Source organism: Mizuhopecten yessoensis, unplaced genomic scaffold, assembly GCF_002113885.1.
Source record: "Mizuhopecten yessoensis strain PY_sf001 unplaced genomic scaffold, ASM211388v2 scaffold3859, whole genome shotgun sequence".
Taxonomy (NCBI): domain Eukaryota; kingdom Metazoa; phylum Mollusca; class Bivalvia; order Pectinida; family Pectinidae; genus Mizuhopecten; species Mizuhopecten yessoensis.
Window position 1 is genome coordinate 19,218 of NW_018405255.1, and position 23,524 is coordinate 42,741.

Sequence of the window (23,524 nt, forward strand, 5' to 3'; positions counted from 1 at the left end):
TGGTTGTCGCACAGCGAAGATTGCTGACCTCGCTGTGCTGTATTTAGCACAAAGAGGTGAACATGCATTTATATTTATCACAGACGGGTGTACTCGTCGATATGTAACATCAGAATCAAGCAAAACACGAAGCCATATAACAAAATAAAAAGCAGGTCATTAGAGTTTACCCTTTGTTTGCTCCCCGGAAAATTTGGGAAAGCATGTTGTTCCTGCTTTTCATGCAGGACCACTAACTTGATGAAACTTCACTTGTCCCATTGGACATACCTTGGACAAGTTCGAATAGAAGCATGATTGCCCAATGTCAAGGTCACTTCATAATATTTGAACAAAAAACCCCGGACATGTTGCTTGTCTCCACCCTAGCAGCCGTATTTCAATATGGATTTTGATCAAACTCAACACCAAACTATGTCAGATTGAGTTCCCTTGGATAAAGAAATATTGATACCACATGCTATTTTTATCTAAAAGAGCAATACTATATCGATTTCTTTTATTACAGAGTATTGAACGTAACAATAACAATCTAAAATGACCTTATATCCTATTTGTCCTTTGGGAGTGTTTAATTTGCCCAGTATAAATGTAAAAACGATGTTGTTTATTTCGAGATTATGACAATATGGCAGCCTCCATCAGCCATGCCAGGCATGCTTGAAATCGGAATGGCAATGACCTCCTCTTGTTGAATGCATGATTGGTCATGATTGAAAACAGGTGTGGTGCTTCTTTCTGGGGGTGTTAGGGTATTGTTTCTACTGTTTAATGATGTATTGTTCAATATTGGAGGCCAGTGAGTGGATGATACACTGTCACACTTGGCTGGCCATGCTCAGTGGTTGATCTAATAAGCCAATCAGCCCCCCATGAAAAGTTGAAACAACACCTTGCATTAGTGTCAGGGGTTAATCCAAGCTTCAGTAGACAACTTGAGCTGTTAGTTTCGGTCACGAGAAGGCAAATAGCCCATGAATACTACAATAAGGCAGATTTTACAAATACAAGATTTGAAATCGGAATTTTCAGGTGGAAATATTGGAAATATGAAGATTCTGAATGTAAAGCGATAGGCAGAAAATGTTACCTGAAAGCGGAAGACTACCGCCGAAAGCGTTGGGTTTAACATGTCTTTTTCGGAGTGAAATGTTGATTTGAATATTGCTTTGACCTTAGATCCTCGATATGACCGACCCTGAATTGGAGATGCTTGCAAGACATCTAGGACATGATGTGAAAACACACAAAGAAAATTACCGGCTATCACACTCGACTCGAGAACTGACAAAGGTATGTTAAGAAACATAGTTAAAACAAGAATACAATAAGATAGTTTTCCAGGTAAACCCGAGAGGAAGGGGAATTATCAAATATTTATTTTATCAAAATATTAGATACTTTCTCCAAATGAATAACATGTATTTTATGTACAGGGGAGCCTGCTTAAAGGGACATTTTGCTATAGTTTGTGATTATTTTAGAAAATCGGGTTATGTATTACCCAAATAACCTTTAATGAAAAGATGTTATATTCTTTTGACAGGTAACAGTCTTGTTATGTTAGAAAAAAACATTCTTGAGAATCCTTATTGTGGTACCCAACTTTTTATATTATAATTAGGCCGAGAAGGTATATATAGGTACTGTGATGAATGTACATATCGTAATCCTACCTTCGCTGATTTAGCATATTATTCAGGTTAGATACGTTGATCTGTTGGCGTTAATCATTTGTGTTATGTCTCCGTAATTCGAACGCTTAGAAGACAGATAGTTTTCGAGGTACAATCAAAACGTACAGGTGATTATACCTCACTCACCGCTAGGTGTCGCTAGGATAGCAAGAGGGTATAAATAGGCAGAATCCAGCGACAATCAGCCCAGTTCTGTTCTGATCTCGGCGTGTGTACAGCAGTGAAAGATCGCAAGTACCTAATATATGCGAGACCGGCTTTGTGTTGGAAAGATAGAAGTGACTGAGTAAGTCTTGCCTTGATCCACACACTGCCTGGAAGATATATTAAATAAACGATTGAGTGCTGTAGCGGGATACTGTTAGACAGAAGGTATCACGGGCATAGGCTGTGCAGTGCTAGTCGCGACTAGGCTAGTCGTGACTAGGTATAGTCGTTGGTGCTAGTCGTGACTAGGGGTAGTCGCGACCAGGCTAGTCGTGACTAGGTATAGTCGTTAGAGCTAGTCGTGACTAGGGATAGTCGTGGTCATTAGAGAGTGCTGTAGTTGTATACTAGTATGAGGCTGTCGTGATCGGCGCGACTAGGTCATATAGCTAGGTAGCTGACTATAGGGCAACTATAGTGACTAGGGCTAGCCGCGACTAGGTAGTCGAGTTGTGTACTGCCTGGATTGTACGGTAGTGTGTGTAGTGTGTTATATTGATACAGAGCAGATAGCTTTGGTATTAGTTCTATAGTCGTGCAGTAATTATTCTGTTCATATCATGTATTAAGCATTAGGTAATGGGTATGCTGGTTACAAGGTAGTAACACATATTTGTATATATTTGCAACTGTAGTATAGTTATAATTAAGCTTACAGCACAGGGATCCTTAGAAGTGACTAGGGTACGGACCCCGGAACGTTACATAATTTTGGTGGCAGCGTGTGGGATCCCTGTGGTTAGGTTTCAGTATTATAATTTGTGTTTATTAGAATAAACCTGTACTGTTTTTATAGTCATACCTTATAGTTATTTGTATTGGTTTGTGAAGATGGCTAGCTATGTAGAGGATGATGTTCTCAGTCCATTAGAGGATGTCGAGGAAACTGTTAGCCAGAGAGGGGACGGGTCGTACCATGGTCGTACAAGCCCTATGACACCAGGGATAAAAAGGCATGTCCATTATTCAAAATCTACACCTCGTAGACCTAGGGACTCTGGTATTGCATCGAGTGATAGAACTAGAGGGGAATATACACAGCACATAGATGTTCCCAGGCTATCCTCAGATATGGCTGTTGATAAGGTTGAGGATGAAATCAGACAAATGAGGGCTGAGTTGTCTAGGTTACAGACAAAGAGTGAAGGTATTCTAAAACCGTCTCCAACTACAAGGCCATATACTGATAGGAAATTGGACCACCCCAGAGAGAGAGCCCGTTCAAGAACAGAGCAGCTCCCTGACTATGTTGGTGACATTGATGGAGGTGGTCGAGATTGGGTGACACAAAGGAACTCTCAGAGACGTCGCAGGAGGCCAGTATATGAGCATGACAGCGGTAGTGAGGATGATGAAGAACAAGAGTATTCCAGAAAACCACGCAACACTCCAATGAAGGTCAGACATGTGAAGGCTGCAACATATGATGGTTCCACCTCATGGGTTGACTACAAATCTCATTTTGAGACTTGTTCCCGTATCAACAACTGGTCGGATTATGAAAAGGGTCTTTATTTGGCTGTTGCACTCAGAGGTCAAGCACAAGGCATCCTTGGGGACCTGGCCATATCAAAGCAAGAAGACTATAAGTCCCTGGTCAGCGCATTAGAAGAACGTTTTGCTCCTCCTAACCAAACAGAGTTATACCGGGTTCAACTCTTAGAGAGGCGACAGAAAGCAGCGGAAAGTCTGCCAGAGCTGGGACAAGCCATTAGACGGCTCGTAAACCTGGCATACCCGACAGTGCCCAGTGATGTGCGGGATACCTTGGCTAAGCAGCAATTCATTGAGGCTCTAGCTGATTCAGACATGAGAATTAGGATAAAACAAGGTAGACCTCAAACTCTGACAGACACTATACGGCTAGCTGTGGAACTGGAGGCCTACACTCGAGCTGAAAAGAAATGGAGTGATGGTAAAGCTCATCTGAGATCCACAAACACAGAGGACAGTCCTACTACAGAGAAGGCTAGTGTGACTACAGAGAAAGCTAGTCAGAACTCTGATATGTCTAGTCTATTAAAAGGCATACAACAGCAACTACAGTCCTTACAAGATGAGGTAGTGAAGCTGAAAGGAAGTAATAGGAATTCAAGTCAGCAAAGACCAAATAAAGACAAGGCTAGTCGAAAAACTTGCTACTATTGCAATGAGGAGGGTCATTTTCGCAGGAATTGCCCGAAGTTGAAAAATCAGGCAACCACTGACAATGGAGCAGATAAGCCAGTGGCGAAGCGAGTTAGAACTCGGAGAAGACGGAAACAGACTGAACAGAAGGCTAATATAGGAGTCTCATCAGCTGTTCATGAAGCTGGCATGTATATTAAGACTGACATACATGGTGCCAAGGCAAAGTTGTTGGTCGATACAGGGGCAACCATAACTTTGATTTCTGAAGATCTGTATAACCACATTTCTCCGGCGGCTAGACCCGAGTTAAAGCAGATAAGTAAAGAGGTCTTGACAGCAAGTGGAGACAAATTACCAATCCTCGGACAAGGGAGGTTTAACATCAGATTGGAGGACGACACAAACCTACTGGTAGAAGCGGTTGTTGCGAAACTCACCACAGATGGCATTCTAGGTCTTGATGTTATGATAGAGAGAAATGTAACTCTGGATATGGCCAAGGGTTGTCTTACCTTAGATGGAGTGCATGTTGAGGCTAAATATGAGGGAACTATGGGTTGTTTCCGAGTGTGTACAACTGAGAAGATTGTAGTACCAGCAAAATCAGAGGTCATAGTCTCTGGAAAGGTGTGTGTGCCTGATGGTAAGGCCATGCAGGGGAACGCCTTACTAGTGGAAGGATTTGAATCTTTTTTGAAGAGCGACCGTGCTATCATTGGTCGTTCACTGGTGGACAATACAGCTACAGTGCCTGTACGCATGATGAATACCTCAGAGGAAGATAAGTTGATCTATCCTGGCACTTCCATAGCACAAGTTAGTGCAATTCAGAGTGTAGTAGAGGAAATAGAAGGAAAACAGCCTCACAAAAATAACAGCTTAAGAGAGGACCTGGCTAAACTACTAGAAGCATCGAAAACAAACCTCACCGGCCAACAATACGAGGAGCTGAGACATCTTGTGCAAAAGTATGAAGGATTGTTTGCTGCATCAGATGAGGACTTGGGGCGAACAGATGTCGTGAAGCATAAGATCAATACTGGAGATGCTCGTCCGATAAAACAGCCTTTACGACGTATCCCAGGCAATATGGGACCAGAAGTTGACAAACAAGTGCAGAACATGCTCGACCGAGGTATTATAAAGAAATCCTCTAGTCCTTGGAGCTCAGGCATTGTTTTGGTCAAGAAAAAGGATGGGACAATGCGGTTTTGCGTAGATTACAGACGACTTAACGCTGTCAGCATTCCCGATGCATACCCTCTGCCTCGTATTGACGAGACACTAGATCAACTAGCTGGATGTTCATGGTTTTCGACACTAGACCTGAACTCTGGATACTGGCAGGTAGAGTTGGATTCGGAGGACCGTGCCAAAACCGCATTCGCCACTCGCACAGGGTTGTACGAGTTCCAAGTTATGCCCTTTGGTTTAAATTCAGCCCCAGCAACATTCGAACGATTAATGGAGACTGTACTGGCAGGACTACAGTGGCAGGTGTGCCTCATATACCTTGATGATGTCATTATTGTGGGAAGATCATTTGAGGAGATGATGGACAATCTCGAAAAAGTATTTGACCGATTGTTAGCTGCTGGGTTGAAATTGAAAGCTAGGAAGTGCCTTCTATGTGCAAAAGAGGTTCTATACCTAGGGCATGTCATTTCAGAGTCAGGTGTTTCAACAGATCCTGCGAAAACAAGAACGGTGGAGCAATGGCCTGTTCCTGTCAATGTGCGAGAGGTGCGCTCTTTTCTTGGATTCTGTAGCTATTATCGAAGGTTTATTAAGGATTTTGCTAAAATTGCCAAGTGCCTTCACAAACTCACAGAAAAAGGACGAACATTTGAGTGGAGTTCCTCTTGCCAGGAAGCATTTGAGACTCTTAAGAGGTTGTTGGTAAAAGCACCTGTCCTTGCGCATCCAGACTTTACCAAGGAGTTTATACTAGATACCGATGCGAGCAATGACGCTATCGGTGCAGTGCTGTCTCAGATAGTGGATGATGTTGAGAGGCCAGTAGCATTCGCCAGTCGGACTCTTACTAAAGCAGAGCGAGGGTATTGCGTGACCAGAAAGGAACTGTTGGCAGTTGTATACTTCACCAAGTACCTGCGCCATTACCTGTATGGAAGAAGGTTCACAGTACGGACAGACCATAGTTCGCTTCGTTGGCTGCTGAACTTCAAAGATCCCGAAGGACAGATGGCTAGGTGGCTACAAGTGCTGAGCTCATATGACATGACCATCGTCCATCGACCTGGAGTCAAACATCAGAATGCTGATAGTCTCAGCCGGTTACCCTGCAGGCAATGTGGGTTCGAACCACAATGGGAAACCAAGATTGAGACCACAGATCAGGTTATGAGTGTACAAAACCCCAATGAATGTAACGAGATTGCTTCCCCAGAACTACCAGCAGATAGTGAAGAACTGTCTTTGTCACAGAAACAAGAGGCAGATGAGGATATTCAACTTGTTAGAACTTGGGTGCTTGACAAGAAACGACCACCATTCAACGCCATTGCTGGCAGGAATATCACCGTCCGATCATTATGGATGCAGTTTGAAGCTTTATTTGTCAAAGACAACCTATTGTACAGAGGGAGTTCTAGCGGAAATCCACAGGTTGTTCTACCACGAAAAGAACGAAGGACCGTCCTTTCTCATACGCATGACAACAAGACAGCCGGTCACTTGGGAATGAAGAAAACTCTAGCAAAGATTAGACAAACGTTTTACTGGCCTGGGCTTAAAGGCGATGTCAAACGATATGTAGCTGGATGTGTACCGTGTTGTCGAGGAAAGTCTCCTACCAAAGCAAAAAGAGCCCCAATGCAAATGGTCAAAGCAGGGTTTCCTATGGAACGATTAGGAATAGACATCCTCTGTGAATTACCCCAAACCGACCAAGGAAACAGACACATATTGGTGATATCAGATTATTATACCAAGTGGACTGAATGCTTCGCCATGAGGGACATGGAAGCCAAGACTGTTGCAAGAATTCTGGTTGAAGAAGTAATTTGTAGGTTTGGTGTACCCAGCACCATTCATTCAGATCAGGGTTCTCAATTCGAGAGTGCTCTTTTCCAGGAAATGTGCAAGCTCTTAGAGATTAAGAAAACACGAACGACCCCTTACCACCCAAAGTCGGATGGAATGGTCGAACGATTTAACAAAACGTTAGTCAACATGTTAAAAGGTTTTGTTAATGACCAACAAACCGACTGGGACCTGCACTTACCATACGTGACTATGGCTTACAGGTCAGCTGAACATGAAACAACGGCTAACACCCCAAACTTCATGATGTTGGGCAGGGAGACCAGCACCCCATTGGATATCCAGTATTCAATGCCTCGGGATATCAAAGTCATACCCCAAAATATGTGGGCTTGGCGGCTGAAAGAGAAGATGGAGGATGCCCATCATATGGTGAGACAGCATGTGAAAGGAGCCATGTTGAGACAGAAGAAGAATCATGACTCCAAGCTGTCCTGGCAGAACTTCAAACCAGGCAATGAAGTTTTTGTGTTCTTTCCGAATGTAAAGGTGGGACGAAGTCACAAGTTATCAAGTCGGTGGAGAGGACCGTACAAGGTGCTGACTAAGTTGACAGACGTCACCTACAGAGTGCGTTGCGGACGCAAGGGGAAGTCACAGGTCATCCATGCAGACCGTATGAAGTTACGAGAGGGTCAGGTCATGAGCGGTGAAAATACCCAAGAAGCGAGAGGGTTAAGGGATCGACAAACACAGGTCGATGAGAGTTGTTTCAGCTACTTGAAAGTAGGGGATGCTGCGTCATCTAGAGAAATGAATGGGAGTGTGATGGAAGATGCTCATATGGAGGTGGAGAATGATGTGAATAACAGTGATTCAGTCAGAAATGGAGAGAAAACGTTTGAGAACAACTCCAGGCAAACACGCACTCGACGACCACCTCAGTGGCATTCTAGTTACACTTCAGAATATTAGGTAGATCAGACTATTTGTGTTATCACTATATGAGGGTAACATTTGCTGTTGTAGAAGAATCATAGTGTATATTTTTGATTGATGTCATTACATCTTGGAGAGTTCAGGACCAGAGTTGTTTTATTTTTATAACGCGAGGACGCGTTGTTCTCGGAGGCGTGGGTAATGTGATGAATGTACATATCGTAATCCTACCTTCGCTGATTTAGCATATTATTCAGGTTAGATACGTTGATCTGTTGGCGTTAATCATTTGTGTTATGTCTCCGTAATTCGAACGCTTAGAAGACAGATAGTTTTCGAGGTACAATCAAAACGTACAGGTGATTATACCTCACTCACCGCTAGGTGTCGCTAGGATAGCAAGAGGGTATAAATAGGCAGAATCCAGCGACAATCAGCCCAGTTCTTTTCTGATCTCGGCGTGTGTACAGCAGATAACAGATCGCAAGTACCTAATATATGCGAGACCGGCTTTGTGTTGGAAAGATAGAAGTGACTGAGTAAGTCTTGCTCAGATGAACAGGGGGATGAACCCAATTGCTATGCTGACTTGAGCTTAGCTCCTGGCAGGGCCACCCAAGTCGGATTGGATAAGGGCGAAGAGGGCGGACTAGATAACCAACTCGTTCAAACTCCAACCATCCCAGCAAACAAAAAGAAAACATCTTAACGTTAAATATTAAAATAACATGAAGGTGCCGTTTTGTGTAGTCTCACTGTATAAGGCCATCTACAACACATAATGGCACGATCTTTGTTATTGTAAGTGAGGGAAAATCCCCCTTTTCAATTGCCGAAGTGGACATACCAGATGACCAAGAAACAACACTCACATGAAGTTTTCCATAAGAAATGTATATTATTTGGATTAATTCCTTTGTTTTGTGGACTAATATGGCAAAATGTCTCGTTAATTGCATAGGCTGTTTGTCCAGAAAAATAATCCAGTGAAGATTGCTTTTGAAAAGGGCAACCACATTCGGCATACATTGGTTTATTCTGTTGTAAATACTGAACATTAACATGGTATGGTTATTAGGTCACCCATCCAAAGGCCATGGTGACCTATTCTGATTGGTTTTCGTCCGTCGTCCGTCAATTATAGCCAATTTTTGTCAATCTTCTTCTTCAGACCCAGAAACAGCAAAGCTTAGCAACTTGATATGTAAAGGGCCTGTCACAATCCCACGTCCTGGCCACGTTTTATTCAATATTTAAGAATTTCAGCAACGTGGTACGAACGCCATGCCAGGACGTGAAGGTGTGACAGGCCCATAAGAAGGTCGAGGGGTAATGAGTAAAGTTTCCTCAAATCGAGGTCATCCAATGACAAATAGGGCCCCCAAGGGGATCAAAGTTTACATAGGAAAAAAAAACATTTGACTTCTTTCCCAACGATTTCCACCAATTGTGTCATGCAGTTTGTCTGCCAAAGGTGCACATGGCCACCCAAGATTCCCCTAAACTTTCTGGAACGATGTGGTACAATGTAATATGAATTTTAATATGAATGATTTTTTGTTTTATAAAGATTTCTCACATTTCAGGTATCGCAGCTCCTGTTAGCTGTAGAAAATGGACAGGTTAATAGCTGGAAAGGAAAACAGTTGTCTGAAATCTCCATTGATGGTAAGCAAAATTGGCTTTAGTTAACTTAAGTCACAATGATAACCTAGTAGCCAATTCCAAGTTTCCCAGGGTACAAGGAGCCGAGGTTTTGTTTGTGTGTGAATCAATTTTGGTGAATGCATACAAATATTTCTACTGTGCATTGCACTTCCATTCAATTATACATATTGATTACTTCACTCTCAGCCCAGTGTTTATTTCCGAAAATCAACAGGTGTTGATGACCGAAAATTATTAAGCACTTGTGGTTTATGACCCATTACAAGGGCTAAGGCAGATTCCACGTGTCTCGCGAGACGTGTGTCATTTTTTCGATGGAGGTGGTGGCATGGCGTCAACATTCACTGTTAGTTTTTAGGTCACCTATTCGGAAAATAGGGTAGCTATAGGACTACCACCAGCGTTACTGTCGCTGTCTGCGTCCCACTTGGTTAAAATTTTTGGGCAAGTTGTTTTTTCAGTGTTTAGCACGACATTCAATTAATTTTACATTATGATCAGGCTTTCTAATATTAAATGTAGCTAGTGTTTTCCCAAGCATGATTAGCATGGCTATGTGCCATGCCCTTTTTATATGCCCGTCTTTACCGAGTCGTATTATGGTTTATAGCGATGTCCGTCTGTACATACAGGAGTGACATTGTGGGGTTGCCGTCTGAGCTCACGAAATAGGGGTTATGTGACACTGTGGGTCCAAATGGAGTTATGTGACAATCACAAAAAGATTCAAAATTTTATCAAGAATAATTCTTGCGTTATCACAGAATCATTGGTGGGAATGACCAGCGATGACAGACTATTGTTATTTTTTGGGTTGATTTGAAATTCAACCTGGCGGCTTGGGGCATCTTGAAACTTGTTCTCTAGTTCTACTGGGAGGACTTCATTGCAACTTCGATGATGCTTAATTTGGTTTTTTTCAGGTTGATACCGTTTCCAATATTGCCACCATAGCGGCCATATTGTAAAACCCTATCTTAAACTTCTCAAGTTCTATCATTATGATTTTAATAGCTGAAACTTGGTGGACGACAGCCTACAAAGTGTTGTTCTTTTTTGGCGTCTATCTTGAAACCATATCTGTCAAGTCTCCAGTTTTGGACTGGAGCCTCTAGTTTATTTCAATAATTTTGGCAATTTCCAGTGCAAAATTTATTCTCAAACAGGAGATTTTTGGAAAAAAAAAGACACTATTTTTACCTAATATCTAATATGTTTTATGCTTAAAGATGAGATGATTTCATTACATAAAACTGTAATAAGATGTTTAAACAACATTGTTAAAATGGGGGACATAAACATCCCTAGGGGTCCCAAAAGGAGAAATTTCGTAAAATCTTAAAAACTAAGATCCATTTGAGACTCCTGGGGGCCATGCCCAGGGGTCAAATTCTGTATCTATTTGCTCGTAAATCTTTGGTTGTGAAATTATGAAAGAAACATGTAACCAAGTTTTACAATGAAATGTGTAAGGATATGACGAGTAAAGTTATAACAATGTACCGACTTGGGTACATTTACTCAGATGACCAATTAGACCCAATAGGCCTCTTGTACTATTTCAGAATTGCCTGCAATCGAGGATGTTTTGCATGATCAAATGGAATCTGATGAAGAAGGTACGTACCCTGTCAGATATATTTGTTTCTCGTACGCAAGACCAGGAAATCTCATATGCTACTCATGATCAGTCCTAGATTTTGTTGTCTGGCACCTTTATGTGAATTTTGGTGCAAGGTGACGTCATAAGGGCTATTCCAGAAATATATGTATGTAGGCAGGTGGGGGGGGGGGGGACCTTAAACTAACCCCCATTACCCATAAATGTGTTTTTTCCAAAAGGCCCATATATTATAAATTATTAGTGCCTCCTTTCCCTCCCTTTTTCCTACCCCTCCCTTTTCCCTACCCCGCTACCCCCTACCCACCCACCCCTCATAATGTACATGGTGTGTGTTGAAGAGATGATATATTACAGACATTGTTAATAGTTATTGAATAATTAGAGAGTACAGTACAAAATTAAAATTTCAGAAATCTTAAGTGCAAACTGTTTATTCAGGAAATCGGGAAAGGGCAGGTCTGCTTTCATTGATAAGCATGTTCTGTGAAACTCAGATAAAAAGAGGTCTGCATATGAACGGTTCATCGATAGTATTTTGTAAAAAAAATATTTTGTAAAAGTTTTTTTTAGCTACAGCACATAATTATTTTAATTTTTGGAAGGTTTGGAGGGACCTTCAAGTGTTCTGCAGAGTGGGCCGCAATGTGGAGGCACAGGTAAATTTTCTTGACGACAAAAAATTGTTAAATGCTTACATGCTTGAACAATATATGCTGATTGGTCTTGTGTAGACAAGTGATGAGCACTCTGGCAGTCACATTTCTTATCGGATTTTGATGAAACTTCACAGATATGTTTACCTTTGACATACTTTGGACAAGTTTGAATATGGGCGAGATTGGTCAGAGGTCAAGGTCACTTACTAAAAATATAATTTTACGTCATACTTCCTTGTGAGCACTCTGGCAGCCACATTTCTTATCAAGATTTTGATGAAACTTCACGGGTATATTTACCTTGAACATACCTTGACAAGTTCAGATATGGGCATGATCCCTCAAAGGTCAAGGTGACTAAAAATGGAATTTCTTTTAACATAGCTCAAATATTGGTGCAATTGGTCATTGGTCAAGCAGGGGGAGGTGGGTAATGTGAGCCTTGTTCATTTTCTCTAGTTAATACTGTCCTCGTTTGTTTTTGGGAAACAAATTGATTATTAAAATTTTGTTTCTGTACAGACTATGGTATATCTATATAGAAACGGTGTGGGATCCCAAAAGAAGGTCACTGTGACCTATATTTTGACATATGACCATCCGTGCCACTGGTGCCAGGGGATATGAGATTCTGTCTCCATTGTACAATTTTGTATGCAACTATTTTAAACCTATTGTTTTACTACTGTTTGTCCCAGTTGTCTCATTAATGGTGTTTTTGGTGATTGTGAAATAAACTCGAAAAATGATTTTCTCCAACCATAACCCATTTTATTCAGCTCATTGAGTCTTCATAAGAACAAAGAAGTTTCGTCCAAAAATCACAGACACCACTTTTAACATTGTTTCCTTACAGGAGAAAGAAGACGTGGGAAAAAAGAACCTGGACGAAAGAGGAAAACGAATGTCTGCAGAAGAAATTCAAATTCTATTTTGCCGGAATTAAAAAGAGCATCCACAATTCTGATATGGAAGGTGTCCAGAATATCTGCCCGTCACTTCGCCTTCGTACTAAGGCACAAATCAGGGCAAAACTGAACAATATGAAACTGGGGAAATCTAATTAGCTTATGTGCCTTTTAAATCCTATTGTAATAATGTTGCTCATGTCCATTTCAGTGATTTTCAATTTTATCTTTAGTTATTAGCTCACCTGGCCCGAAGGGCCAAGTGAGCTTATGCCGTGGCCCGGCGTCCAGCATCCGGCGTCAATATTTTGCTTTAAACAACTTCTTCTGAATAACCAAAATGCCTATGGTGATGATATTTGGCCAGTAGCAAACTGGGATGAAGGGCTACAAAGTTTGTTCAAATGATTGACCTTCACTCATATTGAAGGTCACAGGGGTCAAATATGTTAAAAACTTTACAAAAATGCCCTGTGTGATGATATTTGGCCAGTAGTATGCTGAGATGAAGGGCTACAAAGTTTGTTCAAATGAATGGCCTTCACCCATATTCAAGGTCACAGGGGTCAATTGTTAAAAAATGACCTTTAAACAACTTCTTCGGAATAACCAAAAGGCCCAGGATGTCGATATTTAGTCAGTAGCAAACTATGATGAAGAGCTACCAAGTTTATTTAAATGTATGACTTTGACTTATATTCCAGGTCACAAGGAGCAAATTTGTTCAAAATCTTTAAACGACCTCTTCTGAATAACCATGGGTCCCAGGATGTTGATACTTTGAAAGTTGCATCCTGAGATGAAAGGCTATAAAATTTGTCAACATAATGACCTTGTTCGACTTTCAACCACAGGGGTGAAATGTTTTTAAAAAATTTAACAGGTTCTTTTGAATGAATTTTAATCATAAATACTGATATTTTGCCTGTAGCTTTATTTTAGATCACTTTTAAGGCTACAAGTGTGAGATTTATATCAGGTGAGCGATGCAGGCCCATTGGGCCTCTTGTATGGTTTAACCACCGTCTTCGACCAAATAAGTGCCCAGGACGCTAAAAAAATAAGGGGGGCGCGCTTATTAGGACACTTTCACAGGTGGGTGGAGGAGTCGATCCAAGCCATATAACAACGACAGGTTGGAAATGGCATCAGCGTTGTTACGATTGGTTATCGCTCTATTATACATGTGCAAAGCAAACATTACATCGCTAACCAGGACTGTAGCCTGTACATAATTATGACTGAATTAGCAGTGCTTGTAATAAAGTATTTTGTTTCTTAGGCGCCTCGGAAAAAGCTTGGGGAGAGGAGGGCGCCCCCGCTTATAGGGACATGGGCGCGTATTGGGTCGAATACGGTATATCATTATGGATAAAAAATATGTTCATTAAAGTTCAAAAAATATATACAGTTTGTAGACCAACATCTTGAAGTACCCCTTTGACAGATTAGGGTTAAGCTGTATTGTTTCAGCAATATTCTTGTTTGCCCAAACGTTCCTAATGAAAAAGAAATTTCTTTGAATTTGTAATTAACCTTTTTGTGTTACCTGAAAAGGCGACATATAGGGATTACCTTTGTCCGTCGTCACGCGTCGGCATACAGAATCGTTTCTGGATGATATTTTTGGAAGGAATGGTCGGATTTTGATGAAACTTGGCTGGTACTTACTAAACGAGTCTCAGTCAAGTTCGATGCTTGGCAAAATCCGTGCATATTTAATGGGCCTGCGGCAATCTGATTGGTTGATGGTGTCCGGATGATATCTTTTGAAAGAATGGTTGGATGTTGATGAAATTTGGTTGGTCTACTTATTATCCAAGTCTTTTAGGCAATTTCAATGTTCGGCAAAATCCGTGCATGTTTAATGAGCCTGCTGCGATGTGATTTTTTGATGGTTTTCGGATTATATTTCTTGACGGAATGGTTGGATTTGGATGAAACTTGGCTGGTGTACTTATTACCCGACTCTCGGTCAAGTTTGATGTTTGGCAAAATCTGTGCATATTTAGTGATGCTGCTGTGATCTGATAGGTTCATAGTTTTTGAGTGATGTCTTTTGGAGGAATCATCACATTGATCCCAAACTCATCTGTAAATATCTTTCTTTTCTTTTCTGTTGACGCAAAGTCATCATTAGATGTGACATATTCAATTTCGCTTTCAGTACACTGAAAGTTTGGATCACATTTTGAACCACCATGTTCAGGATACTAATTACCCAAATCTCTACACACAATCCTCTCTCTTTGCGGTGCAGGCGACACATCCACTTCCGTGGAATTCTTGTTTTGTGAGTGTAGCATTCATTTCATGCAATGGATTGGATCTAGCTATGATCCAAGTGTTTTTATTTTTAAGGTCATATGACCCGATGGGTCTGAATGGACCTATAGCTGTCACTCTTCGTCCGTCGTTGTACGCCGTCTGCCGTAAAGTTGTTAACATGGGGGGGGGGCTGGCTACTTGCTACTTGACCGCTACATGAGTGTTATTTGACCGCTACTTGAACACGTTTTGCACTTGATTCAAGGATATAAAGTTCAATTTTTCAACTAATGAAAGTCAGATGACCGTTAAGGCCCATGGGCCTCTTGTTCATGTTATTTTTGTATTTTGTGTCTGGTTGTTATACCCCCGCTTCAACGGAAGTCTGTTTTCAACAGGCTTTATTTGTCAGATTCATTGTCATATCTGAGCAACTATGTCTATAGTGGGGTGCTGGAGTATTCATGAAGTCCACACTTAAGTAAAATCTAGTTTTAATAATATTTAAGTTTCCAAATTTGCTTATGCAAAAGTTTATTTTGTTGAAATGTTGCCTCCAAATAGTCGCAATAGTTTCTAAAAATATAATTGTAAAGTAGTTGAAATATAACCCTTATGATGATGAATTAACAGATTTTCCACAGTACAGATGATTGTTTGAAGAATTGAATTTTGGAGGTGTGTGATCGGATGAATTAACAGTACAGATGACTGTTTGAAGAATTGGATTTTGGAGGTGTGTGATAGGATGAATTAACAGATTCTCCACAGTACAGATGATTTTTTAAAGAATTGAATTTTGGAGGACTTTGATTTAGATATTGTCCGATTGGACTGAAAATTTGTGCATGAGGATATTATGTCACTGCGAACTCAACTGTACAATAATTAAAAATATATTTTAGAAACTTCAATATATTACCTTGGTAACAAAATGGAGGCCTCCGATCAGTCGAAATTTAGATATTGCCCAATCAGGGGGCATAGTGTTTCTCAAACACATCTTGTTCTATCTATCATTTGTAATAGAAATGTAATTAAAAAGTAAGTTACATGTAATTGATTTAATTACAATTACAAATTCCAATACCCCATGTCTGTTTGGTGTGAATTAGAAAATGTGTCTCAACCAATCGGATTACAGGATGTTCATGCCAGGCAAAATTTTAAAAAATACATTGTGGGCCATAACCTGAACAGCATTTCAAATAAATTTATTTGGAGGTCACGCTGTAAATGTATTCCAAGCCATAACTTGAGCAGCTTTTCACCTATATAATTTCAGAGACACATTACCTGTGCATGGACCGAGAATCTGGGGTTTGCGGGGGCATTATAGGGCTCGAGTATGGTATAGGGACAAGTAGTTTGTATCGTGAATCTTGAATTAATACACTATTTGATATCTGTTTGCTGATGATTTTGAAAATGGTTCTGCTGTCTGGTATTGGCAAGTCTTGCAGTTCTATTTGTACGTTAAAGCATTAAGGGCTTTTCCATAATTAATTGTAGGGAGGAGGTGGGAGGCACTTGCATTAAAATTTGATGGGTGGTGGGGTTAAAACAGGAATTTCAATTTCCTAGTATTCCTTTTATTAAATCAGTTTTAATATTTGATGGGTGGTGGGGTCTCAGAAAAATTGGCTCACACCCCTCCCATATGATTAATTTTGGAACAGCCCTAAGTATGTTCGCTATAAATATAATAAATGCCGATGGTGAATTAAATATATTAAATGTTGATTGTGAATTAAATATTCCGATTGTGAATAAATTTGCAGAAAACAATTCCTTTGTCTGTTGAAATTTAAATGAAGTGTAGGATGTTTATGGTTGACTAAAAATATCAGAAAGTGGAGATGTGTTTGGCAGCAAGTGCTGCTTTTTATACATAGGCCAAATATCTTTATTTGAAAATATTCACATGAACAAAATTCACACGAATTTCACGTGAAGATATATTGCCAACTCCATGGAAGTGAATATTTTTTGTTTAGTCAAGTAATAATTTAATTTATAAAGACATCCTTTTTATTTCTTTGATTAATCATTATACTTGACACTGAAATGACAAATAGTCAAGTGCAAATGAAGGATCAATTGGAACCAAAAAGGGTTTCGGTCAATCGGACACCTGCATGCATAGTGTATAGGGGATTGTAAAATACACACGCCAGTAGAACAAATACTAATTTATACCGACAGTTTCAACTTTCACAGAGACAAAACACGTGCACAAAAAGGTATTCAAACAATTCGGCCCATATCAGCTTAACAGTCCATCAACACCAGGTAATTTGGGTCATTCATTGGGTAATCAATGGGTACACGGTTGCGTCGAGGGAGACGCGAAAAAGGAAGAGTAGAGAAAAGATAAAATATACTATTTTAGTCGCCTCTTATGACATGCATGTACGTCTGGTCTATTCTGTCTCATAAATCGCGCAACACACAGGGATCATACAAACCAGTAAATATGTATATAGAGGATCTTACACGAGTGCCAATGTAATATGGAATTTATTAAACTGAGTTATGTGATAAATAGAATCTTACACTCGTGTCAATGTAATATGGAATTTATTAAACGAGTTTAATAAATTCCATATTACATTGACACGATTGTAAGATTCTATTTATCACATAACTCATATTTTTGGAAAAGTAAGCAGAAATATTTACATTTCCACTGCATATTGCCTAGATGAATCTACCGGACCCATATATATATCCATAAGCTATTGGGTCATAAGGAAGGCGACCCTACATTATTATATAAAGAAGGCCCCAATAATTCGGTGTAATTCGTGAGACCCAAGGCCCTAATAAGTTGGACAGGATTTGATATATATTCATAAGTTATCGGGTCATGACTCATAAGGGAGGTGACCCAACATTATTATATAAAGAAGGCCCCAATAATTCGGTGTAATTTGTGAGACCCAAGGCCCCAATAAGTTGGACAGTATTTGATATATATTCATAAGCTATCGGGTCATGACTCATAAGGCAGGTGACCAAACATTATTATATAAAGAAGGCCCCAATAATTCGGTGTAATTTGTGAGACCCAAGGCCCCATTAAGTTGGACAGGATTTGATATATATCCATAAGCTATTTGGTCATAAGGAAGGCGACCCATCATTATTATATAAAGAAGGCCCCAATAATTCGATGTAATTTGTGAGACCCAAGGCCCCAATACGTTGGACAGGATTTGATATATATCCATAAGCTATTTGGTCATAAGGAAGGCGACCAAACATTATTATATAAAGAAGGCCCCAATAATTCGATGTAATTTGTGAGACCCAAGGCCCCAATACGTTGGACAGGATTTGATATATATCCATAAGCTATTGGGTTTAAGGAAGGCGACCCAACATTATTATATAAAGAAAGCCCCAATAATTCGGTGTAATTTGTGAGACCCAAAGCCCCAAAAAGTTGGACAAGATTTGATATATATCCATAAGCTATTGGGTCATAAGGAAGGCGACCCAACATTATTATATAAAGAAGGCCCCGATAATTCGGTGTAATTTGTGAGACCCAAGGCCCCAATACGTTAGACAGGATTTGATATATATCCATAAGCTATTTGGTCATAAGGAAGGCGACCCAACATTATTATATAAAGAAGGCCCCAATAATTCGGTGTAATTTGTGAGACCCAAGGCCCCAATAAGTTGGACAGGATTTGATATATATCCATAAGCTATTGGGTCATAAGGAAGGCGACCCAACATTATTGTATAAAGAAGACCCCAATAATTCGGTGTAATTTATGAGACCCAAGGCCCCAATAAGTTGGACAGGATTTGATATATATCCATAAGCTATTGGGTCATAAGGAAGGCGACCCAACATTATTAAAGAGTCGGACCCATTGATACCTGTATGAAAATAAATTAATGCCACCAGTTACTTATCCATTATAATCCAACTATCTAGTTATATATATAATCCAACCACCGAGACGAACGTTACTTCGCAACCCTTCCGCACATATCGCCGTTCTTTCTAATAGGCCCCAATATCATTGTTTAATTTGTGAGACCCAATTGGCTGGTAAGTATAAGTATATATTTATATACATCTACAATACATAATATATGCCTTTTTTTTAGAAAGTATGATTAAAAAGCATACATACAAAGTTTCTATGCAGCATGATATGAATATAATAATAATGTCTTATTTTATTTCTATATAATATTTATATTACACTTTTAGTGAAATAATATCTGGTATTTATATCATTTTTTTCTAACAGCATAAATTATTGCTGTTGAGCCAAAAAACAAATAAATCCACTACCAGAAACAATGAATAATATATATAAACTCCAAACTCGAAATACAAATCACTGTTACATATATGTATATGTATCAAGTGAATCAGCATCAAAGTCGAAGTTGAAATCACAAAAATCCATCCAACAGTGTTTCCGTATTTGAAATGTAGGATTATGATCCAATTTGAAAAACAAACAACATTTAAAATAAATAAACATGAAGTCAGAGATTCAGGAATGGAACTACGTCACATAATAACATTTCTTTTGTATTTTTTTTATACTTTCCGCGACTCTTTTGTCACTGTATATGTCTAATCACTGTTGTCATCATCGCTATCGTCACTTTGGTCGATCATATCCTCTTCCTCCTCTTCATTGTCACACATTTGGTTTTTAAGCAAGTCATTTTCCACACGCAGGAAGTCGAGTATGTGCTCCCAAATATCAACTACAAAGTTACATGTTTTAGAAACATATGCTTTCTTGCCTGACTGACGCCTATTGTGCTGTACACGCACATTCCTGTAGATGGAGGTAGTCCTCTTCCTACATGCTCATTCCAGTCCAAAACAGCGAGATCTATTCTCAGCTGGTACATAAGATTTTTATAATGAATCCTTTTATCCAGGTAGATGAGGCAGGGATTGTTGAAACTTTCAATGTAGTACGTGTCCTTCGACATCATGTAATCTTCTGCGTTTTTATAAACTGTAAGGCCATGCAGCGCTTTTTGGAGAAACTGGACTGCAACTTGATCGGTAATAACAGTTGATGAAGGTTCATGGTCCTGTCGTCTGCAACTTGAGTTGACATCACAGTGATTATGTATGTTTTGGAAATGAAACAGGCATACACCAATCAGCTCCCGCATCCTCTTGCCATTCTGTTGGCAGTTTTCAATAGCCCAGTAAACATGGTTCCTAATTTCAGCCCCTTTGTCTCTAAGTTGTGGATGCCATGTTGTTCCCATAGACTTCTTCATTCCTTTTCCAATTTTACTGATCACCTTGGTGATTGGCTTTGCTGCATGCCATCTTTCATTTGTATTGACAGTGTTTTCCCGTGTTTTCACAATCTTATTTACTGCCATGTTTCGATCATGTTTATGGTTACTCACATGTATCCCATCCTCGTCAAAACTTTGATACATTTTTGTACAGCCAACTTGCTCATGTTTCTGTGAACATCTTTCATCTTCTTTTGTAATGTGCCGAATGTCAACAACTTTGTGCGTCTTTTGTCCAAGTGCAACATGGTCTGTATGGTAGGAATTTTTCCTACAGGCGTGACGGGCATCAGTCATTATAGATATGCCACCCTCCTTACTTAGGGTCTTTTCTTCATTCTTTGCAATGTTGACCGATGTTTTTCGGAGCAAACTTACAATTGTTCCCATACTGTGCAGCAAATTTGTTCGAAAGCGTTGGCTTGTAATTCCACACTTGGCAAATTTGCTGAACTTTTTATACTGTAATGGCATCATTCCACTGCAAAGGTAAGCCATCACTACTTTATGGTTGACAACTAAATTACCATTCACAGATTCAGATGATGTCCAACGCAAGGTATGTCCATGAGAACAGGAATAGTCAACGTGATTAACATGCCCGCTCCTTGATAATTATGACCCTCATCCTGAGAGGGTATACACACTGCCTTGCATGTTCCTCTATTTTTGAAGGAATGTCAACTACTGATTGAATGTTCCCTATGAACAATTCATCATGGAAGATGTCCTCAGCTTTGTTGATGATGATTTCATTTTCCTGGCTTGAAACCTGTTGGTTTTCTGGTGACTTCGACCGATTAGATAGATGGCTTGAAAGGAAGCTATCCAGCACACTATTCAGAATAAAAGCAAGATTTGCTTTTTTCCCAACAATTTCTTTCACAGCTGTTAATTTTGTTTCAAACTGAAGCTTCAAACTGTCATTTTGGAAATGCAGCTCCATTGTCTTTCTACAGGTGTTGTAAGCATATTCTTTGAAGGAGCCATCACTGAGACGTTTTCTTACTTTTTTCCCACTGCAAGTGTTGGTTATATCACTGAGAGCCATTTTGAGTGTATAATCAAATTTTCAAATTTGAACCTGCCGGCTAAATAGGAGCCTCATGCACTGATTGGCTAGCTGTTTGACCACAGACGTGTAATCTTTATCAAGTCTCAGCTTCATATCACATTCCCTAAAGACAGACATGGCGACATACACCATCAAGCTTTCCCTGACAGAAGATCGAGAAAAAGCTATAAAACAACTTTACAAAGATAATGGATGGAACTACTCAAGAACAGGTATATATTATTAACATTTTCTTTTAGATGATGGTTATTTTTTAATTATTTACTTTATTAAAGGAATGAGATGCTAAGAATGTCAAAGTTTTGTATGGGTCAATCAATGAAGTATATATTCCACAAGCTATGTATTAGTATATAAATATATATTTATATATCAGTATGTGAAATAGTTTTTTTTAATATCGAGTAGATAGGCCTAAATAAGGTGAAATATACCTTGTTTTTTCAGAGATATTGCAAAAAAAGAAAAGAAAGTTGGCCACATGTGGATTTGATCCATCTGTATCAAGGCCAGATGGTAATCCATCTCTACCAGCATTTCAAGAAACTGATTGTCCTCACTGTTTCCAAACGCCATGTGTGACTTCACATTACCACCAGTGGTTGGGAAATGGACAGGCTCCATGTGTAGAAAACAGTGTAATAAGAAAAGAGAAATACTCAAAATACTGGAAAGTGATCAACAATCTTGGAGGATGGAATGACCCCCGAAATCTCGCCAAGAAAGGTGCAATGGAAGAAGGTGAATGGGTTGTCACCCATCGCCGAGAAGTTATGCCAGTGTGTGTTCTAACTTGTGTGAGGAATTTGTACCCAAAATCCTAAAGGACAGCCATACATGGGACATAAGTGGGAATAAAATGGAGTTTATGGAATATTATCATTCAATAAAACATAATGTTTACATCATTAAAACCAAAATTATAATTCTGAATGACAGTGTCTGTTAATTGTTTCTGTTTTCCACAGCTTGTAAATGTAAACACACACAGTCAATTCACAACTATCATGAGACATATCAGGTTGCACATAACTGTACAGAGCAGGACCTCTTCTCACACAAACTGAGTTTGGCTGCTGACCTGTCACATAAATTTTGTGTAGAGATTAGGTAGCCAGTGGTTTGCCTGGATAACGAATCATGGCCTTTAAGAGCTATCTAGGGTCTCTAAGAGCTTTCCTTAACTACTTGCACATTAAACAGATCCAGAGCGACACGGCAAAGGTTGTAATTTTATTGGTGAATCGATGGTCAGCAGCCATAAGTAAAAGAACTAGAGAACGGGTAACGGAACGCCTTGTCCTAGACGACGAGTCTGCATTATCCAAAGAGGAAATAAAAAACTTTCGCCAATCCAGTACCGCTGCTGGGGTCCAGAAGGTAATAGCGGAGTTTAATGACGATCATGTCCTTGACCAAAGGACCCATGCCCGGGTCAGAGACTACATCATGTTAGAGATTCTCCTAACCAATGGGCAGCGTTCCGGTGCCATATCGTCGGCCATAACGCTGGCTAATATTGAAAAGGCCACAAAGGCCGAAGGGAGGGGGGGGGGGGTGTTACCAGCTATCAATATCTAACCACAAAACAGGCTTCCGGACTGTGGCGGTGCTACACATAACGGAATACCTCTTTTCACAGTTGAACAACGATGTTAAAATGAGGGCAACCATTTCAAGTTGCAGCTCAAGCCATCTGCTCCCAGAGGCCTGTCTATGTGTGGCTTGGCCACGCCCAGACACTGACATATCCGACCTACCTTCAAGTCGCACAGCGACATGCATTAACAGAACATGGGTCGAGGCATTGGGAGACTGCACAAATATAAGTGCAACGAAAATCAGGAAACTGGTAGTAACAGAGTGCAGGCAGGCGGATCAATCATGTCGCGAGGAACTTACCTCGCACATGACGCATAGGGCGGCTACCTCGGACGTTTTCTAACAACTCCATAATCGTAAACCGTTAAGGCCACGGCCATGATCATTTTCTAATTTAATATTATTGTATTGTTTTTTTGTCGCGCGTCTAATCGAAC